At 40.2% G+C, this 13114-nt stretch overlaps 1 protein-coding gene and 1 pseudogene across 2 annotated transcripts in view; one reads left to right on the top strand and one right to left on the bottom strand.

The window, feature by feature from the left end:
- LOC137268933 (solute carrier family 2, facilitated glucose transporter member 3-like) overlaps positions 1-13114 on the bottom strand; it is a 99885-nt gene that overhangs the window by 72884 nt on the left and 13887 nt on the right. The window contains exons 1-2 of one of the 2 annotated variants that reach the window (XM_067803553.1): positions 11287-11313; positions 8790-8928 (exon numbers count right to left, since the gene is read on the bottom strand). The gene's annotated coding sequence lies outside the window, so the exon portion shown is untranslated. Of the gene's footprint in view, positions 1-8789; positions 8929-11286; positions 11314-13114 lie in introns of those variants that run through there. The other variant, XM_067803552.1, reaches the window with a different exon arrangement.
- LOC137267828 (uncharacterized) lies at positions 1690-5128 on the top strand (annotated as a pseudogene).

Raw genomic sequence — 13114 nt, 5'->3', positions numbered from 1 at the left:
TCTCACGAGATATTTCGGAAGAAAAGCGATTTATGACTCTTTAATATCTCTTCTGCTACCATGCTAACAGTAAGAACAGAGATCGTCTAATTTAGGACACTGGATGTCCGATACAGTTTAATTATCTACGGTCAAGATCAAAGACTTATGGTACTTACTCGAGTGACGTTGGATGATAAACTCAATAATCCAAATATGATGAAATATATCTGACTGATACAAACTACAGTGGGAAAACTATTAATTTAGACAGACAAATATTTTATACATCGAAAAAAGTAAGAAGCTAATTATAATGACACCAAGACTTAAAACACAAAAATCAATTTTGTGACAAAAGATTCTATGCCATTCGTCATTATGTAATATTTGGGCATTCAAACTGACAAAAATCTCATCACAATCACACAAATATATATCCAACTAAAGCAACGCCGCCATGTAGCTGGAATATAGCGGCGTAAAAGTAAACACACTCAACCAACTAAAGTCCCTTATCCTTTCTGGTATACTGTTGTTGAGTCTGTTAGTGATTATCATGTAAGCATATTTTTCCGGCTACCTGATTGGTCTAGAGGCGGGCATGTGACCGTCGACAGAAAAGCATATTGACTCCAACCCTGGTCCGACCAAAAGTCATATTGACTTGAAGTACTTTGACGTCAAGCTGTGTCATAGTAAAGCTGATATAACGTTATTGGTTTGTAGTGAAAATAGAATTTCTTATCTTGAATGGACACGTTTTGGTTTTAAGCAGCTTTTTTCGGTAATTACATAATAAAACAATGATAGACTGGTGAATTCGGTCAATACCTGCTTTTATGGACCCGCGAAAAGCAATAACCGAGTCCGAGGTTAATATTGCTCTTCCCGGGACGTTAAAATCAGGTATTGACCTCATCACCAGTCTATGATTGTAAAGTATCGAAGCACTTTCCTACCCAGAGTTTCATGCGGCAAGCCAGCATAGCATCTCTGCCACAGGCCAGAAAGATGTGACGATTCCTCACACCTTACACAGTCCATTTAATACTATGTATACAATTTCTTAACTTCTTTATTTTTGATGAGTCTGCATATCAAATTAAACATCGTTGTTGAAATGGTTTAGTTTCACTGAGAAACTATCCTAAAACGTGTAACACTATTTCGATTTGCGCAGCGATCCTTTGTTTACATGGGTTATACGGCTCCACGTGCTGTCATCGAAGCTTAATGGGGAGCAAAGGATGAAACCGTTTTGAAAAATAAATATGTATTGTCATAAACCCTACTGACGCAGTTGCAGAAGAACATTTTCGTAACAGTGTAAAACAATATAAAAACCTCGTCGTATCAATTCCGTTATGCCAGTCTCAGCTTATTTATGAATATGTGCACTTGTTTACAAACATGAGAAAAGTCCGGTCACGTGATATACAAATTAGCCTGTGGCAGTGATGTTATGCTAAGTCATCGCTGCGCCTGAGTGTGGTATCGTAGTGCTTATACGAGGTGTTCACAAAAGGTCAATGTAGTCAATGTCACACACAGCACAACGTCATCGGCACACGGCATAACGTCAATGGCATACGTCACACACGCATAACGTCAGTGGCATACGTCACAAGCGGCATAACGTCATCAGTAAGGCTGTGTATTGGCAACTACATTACATTGCAATATATAGACCATTCTTAATTTTTATGCATGTGACCTTTGACCGATATCAAAACGAGGTTATACCCGCGAAATCTGCGAATTGTGATGGCGACGAAATCTGGAAGCGATCTGACAGCTGTACCGTCTCTCACTTTTTCCTTCGTGGAGACTTATATTCAGATGAACAGCAGAAGTGCCGGTACTTCCCAACTGAACAAAGGCTTCAAATATTACAGTGAAGGTTTCATTTTCAATTTGCGAAGTAAGTTTCATTCATCAATTTCCATCTGTAAATGGTAACTATCGCACTGGCTGTCAATGTCATTATGTCATTGCCGATTTATGACTGAAGATGTTTTTATTTTCACATAACATGTTATCGTATAAATACGGAACACACGTTAATTATTATGATGTGCAACGCAGAAGCTCTTTTGGGACTTCTTTTAGTTAGATTAATGACATTTACAATGTTTACATGTTACTGTGACCTACATTCAAGCATGTCAATAATCAAGGTCGTAATTCTCAGATCATATTACGTTAAATTCATATAAAATTATTCCAAGTAATTTCTATTTTCTTGTCTTGTATCTTTTTTCACTTGTAATCGTTTTCTTGCAGCAACATGTGATGACACATCTTGTGTAATAACAGCTGGCTGTCACCGTTCCATGAAGAAAAATGAATCGCCACATAAAGTAACTGTAAGTTGGGTACATGATATTGTCTGGAAACAATGTGTGTGTGTGTGTGTGTGTGTGTGTGTGTGTGTGTGTGTGTGTGTGTGTGTGTGTGTGTGTGTGTGTGAGTGAGAGAATGCATATTTTGTTAAATGTCTCACTTGTGCTTATTAATTGTGATAGCCTAGTTGATTCATTTCATAAAAGTACATGTACTATTAAATGCAGGTCACCTTAGAGATCAGTCCAGTGGTCAGAGTGGTCAGTGCCAGCTGCAACTGTGCTATAGGTCAGAGCCAGTGCTGTGGTCATGTGACAGGTATGTCATGAGCCTATTTCTATCAGGGATGGCAATTTTCCACGGAAATCAGGTCCTCCTGTTTCCTTTCGTGTTCCATGTATAATATTAATATATGTCTGGGTATTTTTAACTCAGGATCTGATTCTGTCATTCCTATTGTTTGAAAATATGTTTTTTCTTCCACAGGTGTTTTATACCTGATGGCCCACTATAAGCAGCGAGGATTGAAGTCCATCCCACGGGATGTTGCCAAGACCTCCATGCCACAGACATGGCACATCCCTCGGCTGGATAAAATTGCCGGTATGTCTGTACCAGAGATAAAGGTGTCTGGTTACAAGAATGATGGAGAGGACCGGCCTGTGAAATCAACCCTCTACAACCCCATTAGGTCTGCCCTTGCACCGTTGGAACCGTTTTTGTCATCTCTCAAGTTAAATTATCCTGATTTGTCATTATTAACAACAGTTCCACAGACTGATGAGCCTGAACCACCTCTTGTAAGAACCAATTTTGGACTGTTTCTTAAGGGCAGTACCATCAGCCATCAACAGAAGTTATCTGGGAATTGTCTGATAAACATTGTAGATGGATTTTATCCTGACTTACCCCTTAGTGTTGGGCAGATTGGGGACAACAACTACAGCAATGTGCTGACAGCCAGCCAGACAACCCTGCTAGACTCCCTCAGTGTCAGTCAGGAGGATGCTGTGGAGATAGAGAGAGCCACCAGACTACAGGCACAGGACAAGAAGTGGGTGCGTCTCAGACATCACAGGGTCACAGCTTCCAAAGTTGGAGAAATTTCAAAGCGTAGGAAAGGTAAACACAGAAAAACCTTACTTACATCAGGTTTTCTGTCTTTAGTTTCATTAACAGAAAAGTTTTGACCCAAATCCCCAATGTGTGTAATATTTCAGAACCTGAGAAGTTTGCAGAGAGGCTGAGATCTTCTTCAAGGACCGTCCTCACAGAGGCAATGAGAGAGGGTGTTGCTAATGAACCTGTAGCAGTAGAGACATATGGGAAGGTAAACATTTCCAACTGATTAACTCATATGTGTTAATGGATCAACTAAAGTAATGTGCATGTGTACATGTACTTCAAATTGTATGTTAATATTTCAGATAAGGAGGCTAATATCAACATACATAATAATGAGGTGTACACGTATAGTGGTATTTAAAAATAGTGTGTTGATGTTTCAGGTAAAGGAGGGCAATGTGAATATATATCCCTGTGGGATTGTGATAAGTCCCAGAGCAGCATGGATGGCTGCTTCTCCAGACCGAAAGGTGCTAGACCCCAGGTCCAACCCTCCTTTTGGCCTACTGGAGGTGAAGTGTCCAGACCTGCGGAACAAGGACCTCCATGATCTGCCCTACCTCAGCCGGAAAGACAATGGCCAGCTTGCTCTTAAGATAACATCAAACTACTATCATCAGATCCAGATGCAGCTGGCAGTGACTGGTTTGAAGTGGTGTGATTTGTTTGTATGGTCTGAAAGGCAACACCATCTTGACAGAATCGACTTTTGTCCTGAGAGTTGGCAAAGTGTGAAAGACAAGGCAGATAAATTCTACTTTGATTACATTCTCTCTTAGGGTCTGTATCACTCTGTTACCAGTCATTTCTCTGTCTATTTTAATTACCTATATAATCAGCATTATTCTCAACATCAAGACAGATGAAATTAGATCATGTTTAATGCATTCAGAAAAATACAATAAAGGTAAACCTCTTTCATTGTTTAATTGTGAGGTAAGCATGTCACATATACATAAGACATATTACCTTTTCATTTTGATATTGTAATTTATCCTTTTTGAAACAAAACCTTACAATAGTATGGTATGGGCTAAGGGGAGATAATCACAGTTCCAGGAAATAATTTTGTGCATTTGTACTGAAGCTGTTATGATACATTCGCATATTCGGCGAATTGAACCATAGCCTTTCATGAATTCAGTTCATTATTCAGTCCCCAGTACCAAATATGAATGATTTACATTTGTTTTAATGGAGCATGTTTTACTTGAGCCCTTATGTCTATTTTCAAAGTGAAATATGCAAAAATGTAATATGTACTAGCCTTGCAGAAGTGCAAGTTATGTTGGTTTGCAATTGTTGCACTTAGTACTGTGGATTATGTCAGATCACTGGTTATTACTACAACAGTTAGTATTGGGGTTCCGTATTATTCATTAATCACTTAATCAGGGCTACAGATAAGGAGCGTACAGGCGTAATGTACGCCTAAAACTCAATGACATACGACATAATATAAGATTTCAAGCGTATCATGTATGCACATAAATACCTTTCTATGTCAAACATAAATGAAGTTTAATGAAGTTTAAGATGAAAAGTTGTTTAATATTATAAATAACAAACTATTTCTCCGGCTTGGTGACTCAAAAATATACCAATACTCTTTCAAACGTCTCAGTACACTTCCACTTGCAGCATGAGGGGTAATTACACACACACACCGAAAAGTTTTCTAGAGCCCAGCTTAACTAAATTATTGCATTCATGAATAATAATTTGTTACCAAATAGTTGTGATACATGTCATATTCAGCACTTAGAGTATCCATTGCAATCCTTACTTTTACCATCTTCTGTTTCCATTACAATATACTGACACCTATAAGCCTATAAAATTTAATAGATCTGTATATTCAGAAATTTTACATTTTATGAATATTACATATTTCACCATTTGTCAAAAAAGTTTTCTTATATTACTGCAGCACTGATTCAACGAAATGTAATTATGACATATTTTTAAGGTTTGAAAAAAGATATGTAAAACCACAGCATATCATCTGTAAGTACAAATTTCCGCTGTCACTATAGTTTCATTATGTGCACTGAATCTATTACAGACTGATGAAAACTAACACTGTACATAAATACTCTCTTATAGCATTAATGTAAATATGATGTATATTTTTTTATCTCATAAAAATAAATTGCACATTTCTATTAATGAACATGAACACTCAATCAGTTTTTATTCATTTCTTTTTTATCAATGGTCCTTGAAAACTTGAAGTAATGCAAGCTACAGTCCACAGCTGATTGATGCTGCCCAGCTCTGCAAGAGATATTGTAGAATCAAACAGGTGATTCTCTTTAACTCTTCTGATCAATCTTTCCACATGAATCCTAAGTGATGCAATGGACTGGGTCTCCTCTACTTCACTAGGTGTGAACTGCCCAGAGGAATACAGAAATGGAGGAATGTTAAGACCAACACCTCTCTCACTCAGTATACTGGCAATAGTAAAACCTTTGTCAGTCATAACACTGTCCCCTGGCTCCAGCAAATCTAGAATGCCAGACAATTTTGTTATTTCAACATCTGACATGACACCTGTGTATAGATTAGATACAAAGGTAATAGCACCATTTGGAGCAATGCCAATCAAGCCTTTCAGAGTGCAGGAGCTTTTGTAATGGGAATAAAACATGGAATTTAACACCAAAGCTGAGGGAATTTGGATCCTGAGCTCCGTACAGTCTAAAATGACTCTAGTAGATGGGTATGTTATCTGAAACTCAGGAGGCATGTATCTGTCTACTGTCACTCTGGAGGGCCAGATAGGAATTGATCCTAGAACAAAATACAGAAAATTTGACCAGGTGATAATTTTTCGACTAACAGTCGAAATGTGGCAATTAAAACGAACAGCAAGATCCTGCTCTGGTAAGCCAAGCCTCAGACGTACAAAAAACATGAACATTTCATCAATAAGGGCCATGTTTCTTGGCCTACCTGCAAGAGAAATGGCATTTGCACATGCGTAATACATACTGCACATATTGGAGGCACTTGGCTTTACAAATTCAAAAAACTGTCTGAACAATTTATAAGAACGAAATGATGTGTAGTACTGGATGAGATCATCATTTCCAGCGAATCTTTCTAATCCAAATCTCTCAATGGTGAGCTGTTGTTTTAACAAATCGTTCTCCTTCTCCAGTTCCAGAATTCTTTTTAGAAGAAGCTGTGTATCTGGCAGGCTGACATCTGTCTGGGTCTGAGCTGACAAACTGTCCTCCTCTTCTTCATGGGGGTCACAGTCTAACAGGGAGCTTGTAGGACTGGAAAAATAAAGAATTTTACATACAGTGGAAATCAAGAAATGTGTGTGTGCATGTTAATGTGTTTGCTCATTTCTGAATATCATGAAACACAGACGTCCAATTAATGTTTCTTTCAAAGGAATCAATGATTATGATTATCAATGAGGTGTTGCAGATACTAATCAGATTTAATGCTTTAAAATTAAACAATGCTACTCCAAAAAACAGACTTTGGTTTGAAGAGCATTTGAACTGAAGTAGAGCTTAAAATAAGAATGCTTTCTTATCTACAAACATGTTTCTAACTTTAAACCGACCTTTCTGATGAATTTGGATTTTTCGGCATAAGTGGATGACGGATGGCTGGTGCTTTCCTCAACTTCATATTTTCCAAGTTCCAAGGAAATATGGATGGCACAGATCCTTGCTTGAGGGTCCTCCTTACTGGTGTGTACTTGTAGTCCTCGGGCCGGAAATGCTTCGAGCATACAACACTCTTCCTTGTTATCTAAATACAAGTGAATTTAAAATAAGCCCATTGCCATTATAAAAATTTATCAAAGCTATAAAAAGAAGCAAGTCTTTTTTCCGAATGGTTACAATAAATAGTTGTAACCTCGCGCACGCAACACACTTGCTTCTTTGAGTATATAATCATTGTTCTTGCGGTCTATCTGCCACTTTTTGAACTTTTTCAATTACAGCACCACACTGAGCAATCGTTACCATGTGTTGTTAATTAACTTAATTTATCGTTTAGGCACCATGACATGTTGTTAAGGAATAAATATTATTTTTCTGTTGTATGCGCTGCTTGACAGCTGCAGCTCCGATAGAATGATTGCAGTTTGAATTTGGCGCCTCAAATAACTCGAGATTTAATTCAGAAAATTCTGAATGAAAATTATAGCCTACCGTAAAGAAGGGTCCTTCGTCTCGTCGAATAGCAACTTTCCACCTCTTTCGAAGAGCTTCGGGCTTTGGAAACGTGTGAAATGACAGTGAACCGTCGTTTCGTGCAACGGATGTACACAGGTACACAACAATGGTCAGCAGCCATCGTTGCGGGTATAACCTCGTTTTGGAATCAGTCAAAGGTCACATGCATAAATATTAAGAATCGGCTATTGCGATTCTGGGGCCCGTTTCATGAAACTCTCGTAAGCCTAAGATCTCGTAACTTTTCTCGTAGTACTATAAAATAGGAAGTAGGAATGCTATGAGAAAAGTTACGAGACCTTAGGCTTACGAGAGTTTTGTGAAAGGGGCCACTGGTGGGGTATATACGCATAAGCAATGATTGACAGTACGTCACACGTATTGTACATGCAGATCACACAGTTGTACAAACTAAGGCAGTCAAAATAAATGCTAAGGTGCTGATAACATTAATCTCAAAATAGGGTTGAAAGGTTACGAATTCTAACTTTCCTTCTTTTTAAACATTTCATGTCAAGGTAAGCCTGTATGTGCCGTTTTGTCAGCAATTTGCGAAGTGAAATATCATTTGTGAATGAAGATATGCTTAGTTTTTACACTTAAACCATAATTATACTCACAAAACATACATATTTTTAACTGAAAAAATACCGGTACTGATAATGAATTATTGTAATAAGTATCGTCTGTAAAGCGTATATTGTGATAAACATGAAGCCAGAAAAACTGTACCGTGCTTGTCATCATTCATAATCCTTAGCAGTCAGTGGAGCTATGACATTACTAGCAATACACCTTTAACGATTCGTGCCCTGATGTCAAGGAGTATATTCATCCCAACATCAAGTCACGAGGTCAACACGTTTCAGACAAAACCACCTATGGATGAGTGATCACTCTTCACGCGCAGAGAACTTGGAAAACACTAATTATGCATCATCCAGGGTCAAGTATGCGGTAATTAAGCCCATCCCATGATGCAATTCACCAGAGAACACGTGTAAGGTGAAATTAGACTGCACTTTGCACCCATATCACTGATAAGCTAAAAGACATTATAAACACACATTCAGAAATGATAATATAGCGCATTCAAGTGAAACCAAATATGAAAGTAGGAGAGCAACCTACCTTTGTTGCAGAATTCGTCGCAGCCGGTCTTATGTAACTCCTCACAGCGCCTTTACCTCGCACACTGATACTGAGCTTGACCGAATTCCCGATTAAAACTTCACAGATAACTCAGTAATACGTTCAAGAATCCACGCACCTGCAAATCAATATGGCTTTTATTATGGTTGAATCAAATGTGACAATACTTTGGTCATGAAAAATGTTCGGGTGATCTTTGCAGACTCATTTCAAGCAGGGATGATTTGTGAGTATACTTATAGCTCTTGGTCAGAAATTTAAAAGTCTTAATTAAGCGCATGAAAAGTGACTTAACTGAATTTTGAAAAATTTGTGTCCGATATCATATAGAAAGATGGTGTACACGTTAGATCACTTCGCACAGTAAGTTGCGCGAAAGCATGCTATGTAACTCTGCTGTAGTTTCACAGACCACATATGATCATAAACACTTATAATTAAATAGCCAGAAAATCGAACCTCGCATTCAAGTATAATCACCAAAACAATAATGATTAGACACATCCAGTTCTATAATATTCAGGCTCTGTATGCGAGTAACGACACATTACTGCAGGAATCTTCAGTATTTCGTTGTTACCGGACGAAAAACTGCTGACTGGACACAAATGATTTTTCTATAAAAATTCGGTCGGTAGAAATGTGTGTCAAGTAATGACAGGTCTCTGACCCATCAGCTCCGTGTCACCCTGACAGCTACTGTAAGTCTTAACGTCAAGCACAAGTGAGGATTCGGCAGTGATCGTGACAAGCGCGTGAAGAGCTCGAGCTGACCTTGTGACGTCACCAGACGTTGGTACCCGGCATATACGTTACAAGTGCACTGTGTGGGGTTCATATGGACTTGGATACGGACTTAGGGGCGTCCCGCATCAGATATAGCGTCACACCTGCAGGTTAGTCATCTACGGGCCACCCAGATCGTATCACCTATTTCAGCACGGCTCCCTTGGGGGCTGCTTTCGCCGCCTTACACGCGCATGCTGCATGTCGTTTGATAGCTGGACCCTGGAGCCTCACCAAGAATTTTTCGTATACCCAATGCTCATCTTATCATTAAGTAGGGCAAGGCTCGGTGAAACTGGGGCTTGTTCTATTGGACTTGTGGAAACGTCACGTCAAAGTTAATGATGAATATTGATCTGCCATTTAATGATCAACCTCCTCATATATTTAGAGGTAGTAGTAACAGCGGTAGATGTCATTACTGTAGCAGTCTCGGTAGTTGAGGTAGTAGTAGTGGTGGTGGTAGTAGTAGTCGTAGTAGTGGTGGTGGTGGTAGTAGTGGTGGTGATAGTAGTAATGGTAGTAGTAGTGGTGGTGGTAGTAGTAGTAGTAGTAGCAGCATCCTCGGTAGTAGTAGTAGTAGTAGTAGTAGTAGTAGTAGTAGTAGTAGTAGTTGTTGTGAGCGAGCGTAGTTTTAAGCCACTTGTAGCAATAATTCAATAATTCAGCAATATCACTACGGGGGCACCAGAAATGGACTTTACACATTGTACCTATGTGAGGAATCGAAATTATTGCTGCCCTGAGAAATTGATTTTGCATTGATAAGGTCATTGAACGGATGATTGAAAGGAAGATGTGTGAATCAGTTTAAAGACGAAGCTCTCCCATCATCTGTGTGAGGAAAAGTGGGTTTTGAACTGCAAAGACTGCCTAATTACCCAGGTTGTTTTTCAGACACACAAGTCTATAAGGGAATAATTATTAGTTTTACTCACGGGTTTTTTTTTATAATTATGTACAAAAATAAGAACATGTTGTCCCTTGTCCCATGTTTACAGCGATATAATTACTAGGGTGTCTTATCATTCAGTACAGCCTAAGAGGTAGGCAAGCTCACACCTTGAAACCACTCAAACCGCACACCGCGTACAGAAATATGCATTGGCAAGTCTAGAGGTTGCGGCATTTGAGAGTAATGGGTCACGGGAAAAGATGCTGGGACGCCATGACGGTGTGTGACGTTGAGTTTGCTATTTCTAGAGGAAGGGAACGAATGAGTGAGTTTAGTTTTACGTCGCACTCAGCATCATTCCCACTATATGGCGACGGTCTGTAAATAATCGAGTTTGGACCAGACAATCAAGTGATCAACAGCCTGAGCATTGATCTGCGGAATGGATGATATGTGCCAACCAAGTCAGCGAGTCTGACACCACCCGATCCCGTTAGTCGCCTCTTACGACAAGCATAGTCGTGGCAAGCAATGTGCTGAAGGCCTATTCTACCGAGAACCTTCACGGAGGGAAAGGGAACGAAGTGATGGCGTGAGTGGGTCGGTGGGCAAGTTGGAGAATATTGCTAAAGCGGCGCAAAACTAAACTCTCTCGTTCACGCGTTAGGTAGGTAAAGGCGAGGCGTCACAGTATCTTATCCCGACCAAAGTAGCTTCAAAAGAATTCATGTTGGACATCAGATCCACATTTGCGTAATGTTAAACACGTCATGTTCACAATGTACATATACTTACACAGTATATATGCGTGCACCTCCAGACCTCCGTAGACTTTCACCCTAACATCAAACGTACAAGCATCACGTGACTTTGTCGTTATCACCAGTTTGTCACATTATCAGCTGTCACAAAAGGTCTCTTAGTATATATACATTTGTACTGTTTTATTTGCGTGTTTGTTTGCACAGTCGGCCAGTTTCCGGCTATATGACGTCGGTCTGCAAATGATCGAGTCTGGAGCAGACAGTCTAGTGATTGCCTTCACGATCATCGATCTATGCTGTTGCTTTATGATACATGAATCAACGAAACCAGTGCGCCTGACCAGCTGATCCCTAATCGCTTTAAAGGACCTCACGTATATTCAAATTCGCAGCCGGTATCCCAGAAGCTCTGACACATGTCACGTCAACTAGCGCAATCTAGCAGCATAACCTGAACACGGAACTGGTGGCTGTTTCACCTAGTTATTCCCTTTGACCTGGCCTGTTATCACGTGTCCGAATTGTTACCTTGCCAAGAAATGGCGAGGTCGCACTCAAGGAGCAAACAGCATAAGCACATTATCATACTATTCTCTAGTCTGACCCAGTTATACCGAGCCAAGATAAACCACTGTGCCAATGACAGGTGGACGATAGGAGGAAGTGAAACAGGCAAGAAGTGGTTACTCGATGGTGATATCATTATAGGTAGTCTAGTACTCGCACAAGTTGACGTACACGCCACCAGGAATCCAGGCTTGCAGATTGAAAGTACGGTAGTGAACAAAGTGAAGCCGTTATTTTCCTCATCAATGTGTGTTGATTAACAGATGTCACACATCCTACATGACCACAACTAGAGATAGTGCTCGCCCAGTTCACATCAACGATGTCGTAGGCCGCCTGTCAACGTCAGTGGGAGTACTTTTCGTGTGGACCTTGCTATACGTTTGCAATGTTTGGGTAATAACTTACAGTTTGTTTGTTATCGTCACACTTAGCAATAATCCAACTATATGGCGGCGGTCCGTAAATAATCGAATCAGGACCAGACAATCCAGTGATCAGCAGCATAAGCATCGCTCTACGCAGCTGGGATACGATGACGTGTCAACCAAGTCAGCCAGTTAGACAGGTAACTTGTTGTTAGCGTTTGTAGTTTGCTGACAAATCAAGCGGAAGAGACAGGTAAGGTGTTTTAAGAAAGCTTATATCATGATTACTACCGCTGAAGATGAGTAGGGACCTTTTACACAAAGACATCTTAGCGTGAAGGAGATTGCAATTCCCATGCCTTATGATTAGCTTACAGCAGTGATGGGTCACTTTGTGAAATGGGGCCCTAGTGGTCCTAGTCACAGTCCCTGAACCACATTACTTTCCCTACTGCCAAGCCTTCTCTGTAGCGCTTGAGCTTACTGCCAAGCCTTCTCTGTAGCGCTTGAGCTTACTGTCAAGCCTTCTCTGTAGCGCTTGAGCTTACTGTCAAGCCTTCTCTGTAGCGCTTGAGCTTACTGTCAAGCCTTCTCTGTAGCGCTTGAGCTTACTGCCAAGCCTTCTCTGTAGCGCTTGAGCTTACTGCCAAGCCTTCTCTGTAGCGCTTGAGCTACTGCCAAGCCTTCTCTGTAGCACTTGAGCTACTGCCAAGCCTTCTCCGTAACGCTTGAGCTACTGACAAGCCTTATCTTTAGCACTTGAGCTACTGACAAGCCTTCTCCGTAACGCTTGAGCTACTGCCAAGCCTTCTCCGTAACGCTTGAGCTACTGCCAAGCCTTCCCCGTAACGCTTGAGCTACTGCCAAGCCTTCTCTGTAATGCTTGAGCTTCAAATGAAGCAAGGCTACATTTCCTCAGGTTCT

Source organism: Haliotis asinina, chromosome 16 (genome assembly GCF_037392515.1).
Source record: "Haliotis asinina isolate JCU_RB_2024 chromosome 16, JCU_Hal_asi_v2, whole genome shotgun sequence".
In the NCBI taxonomy this organism is placed as follows: domain Eukaryota; kingdom Metazoa; phylum Mollusca; class Gastropoda; order Lepetellida; family Haliotidae; genus Haliotis; species Haliotis asinina.
Note: the sequence above shows the minus strand (reverse complement) of the source record. Positions and strands in the feature narration are given on the sequence as shown.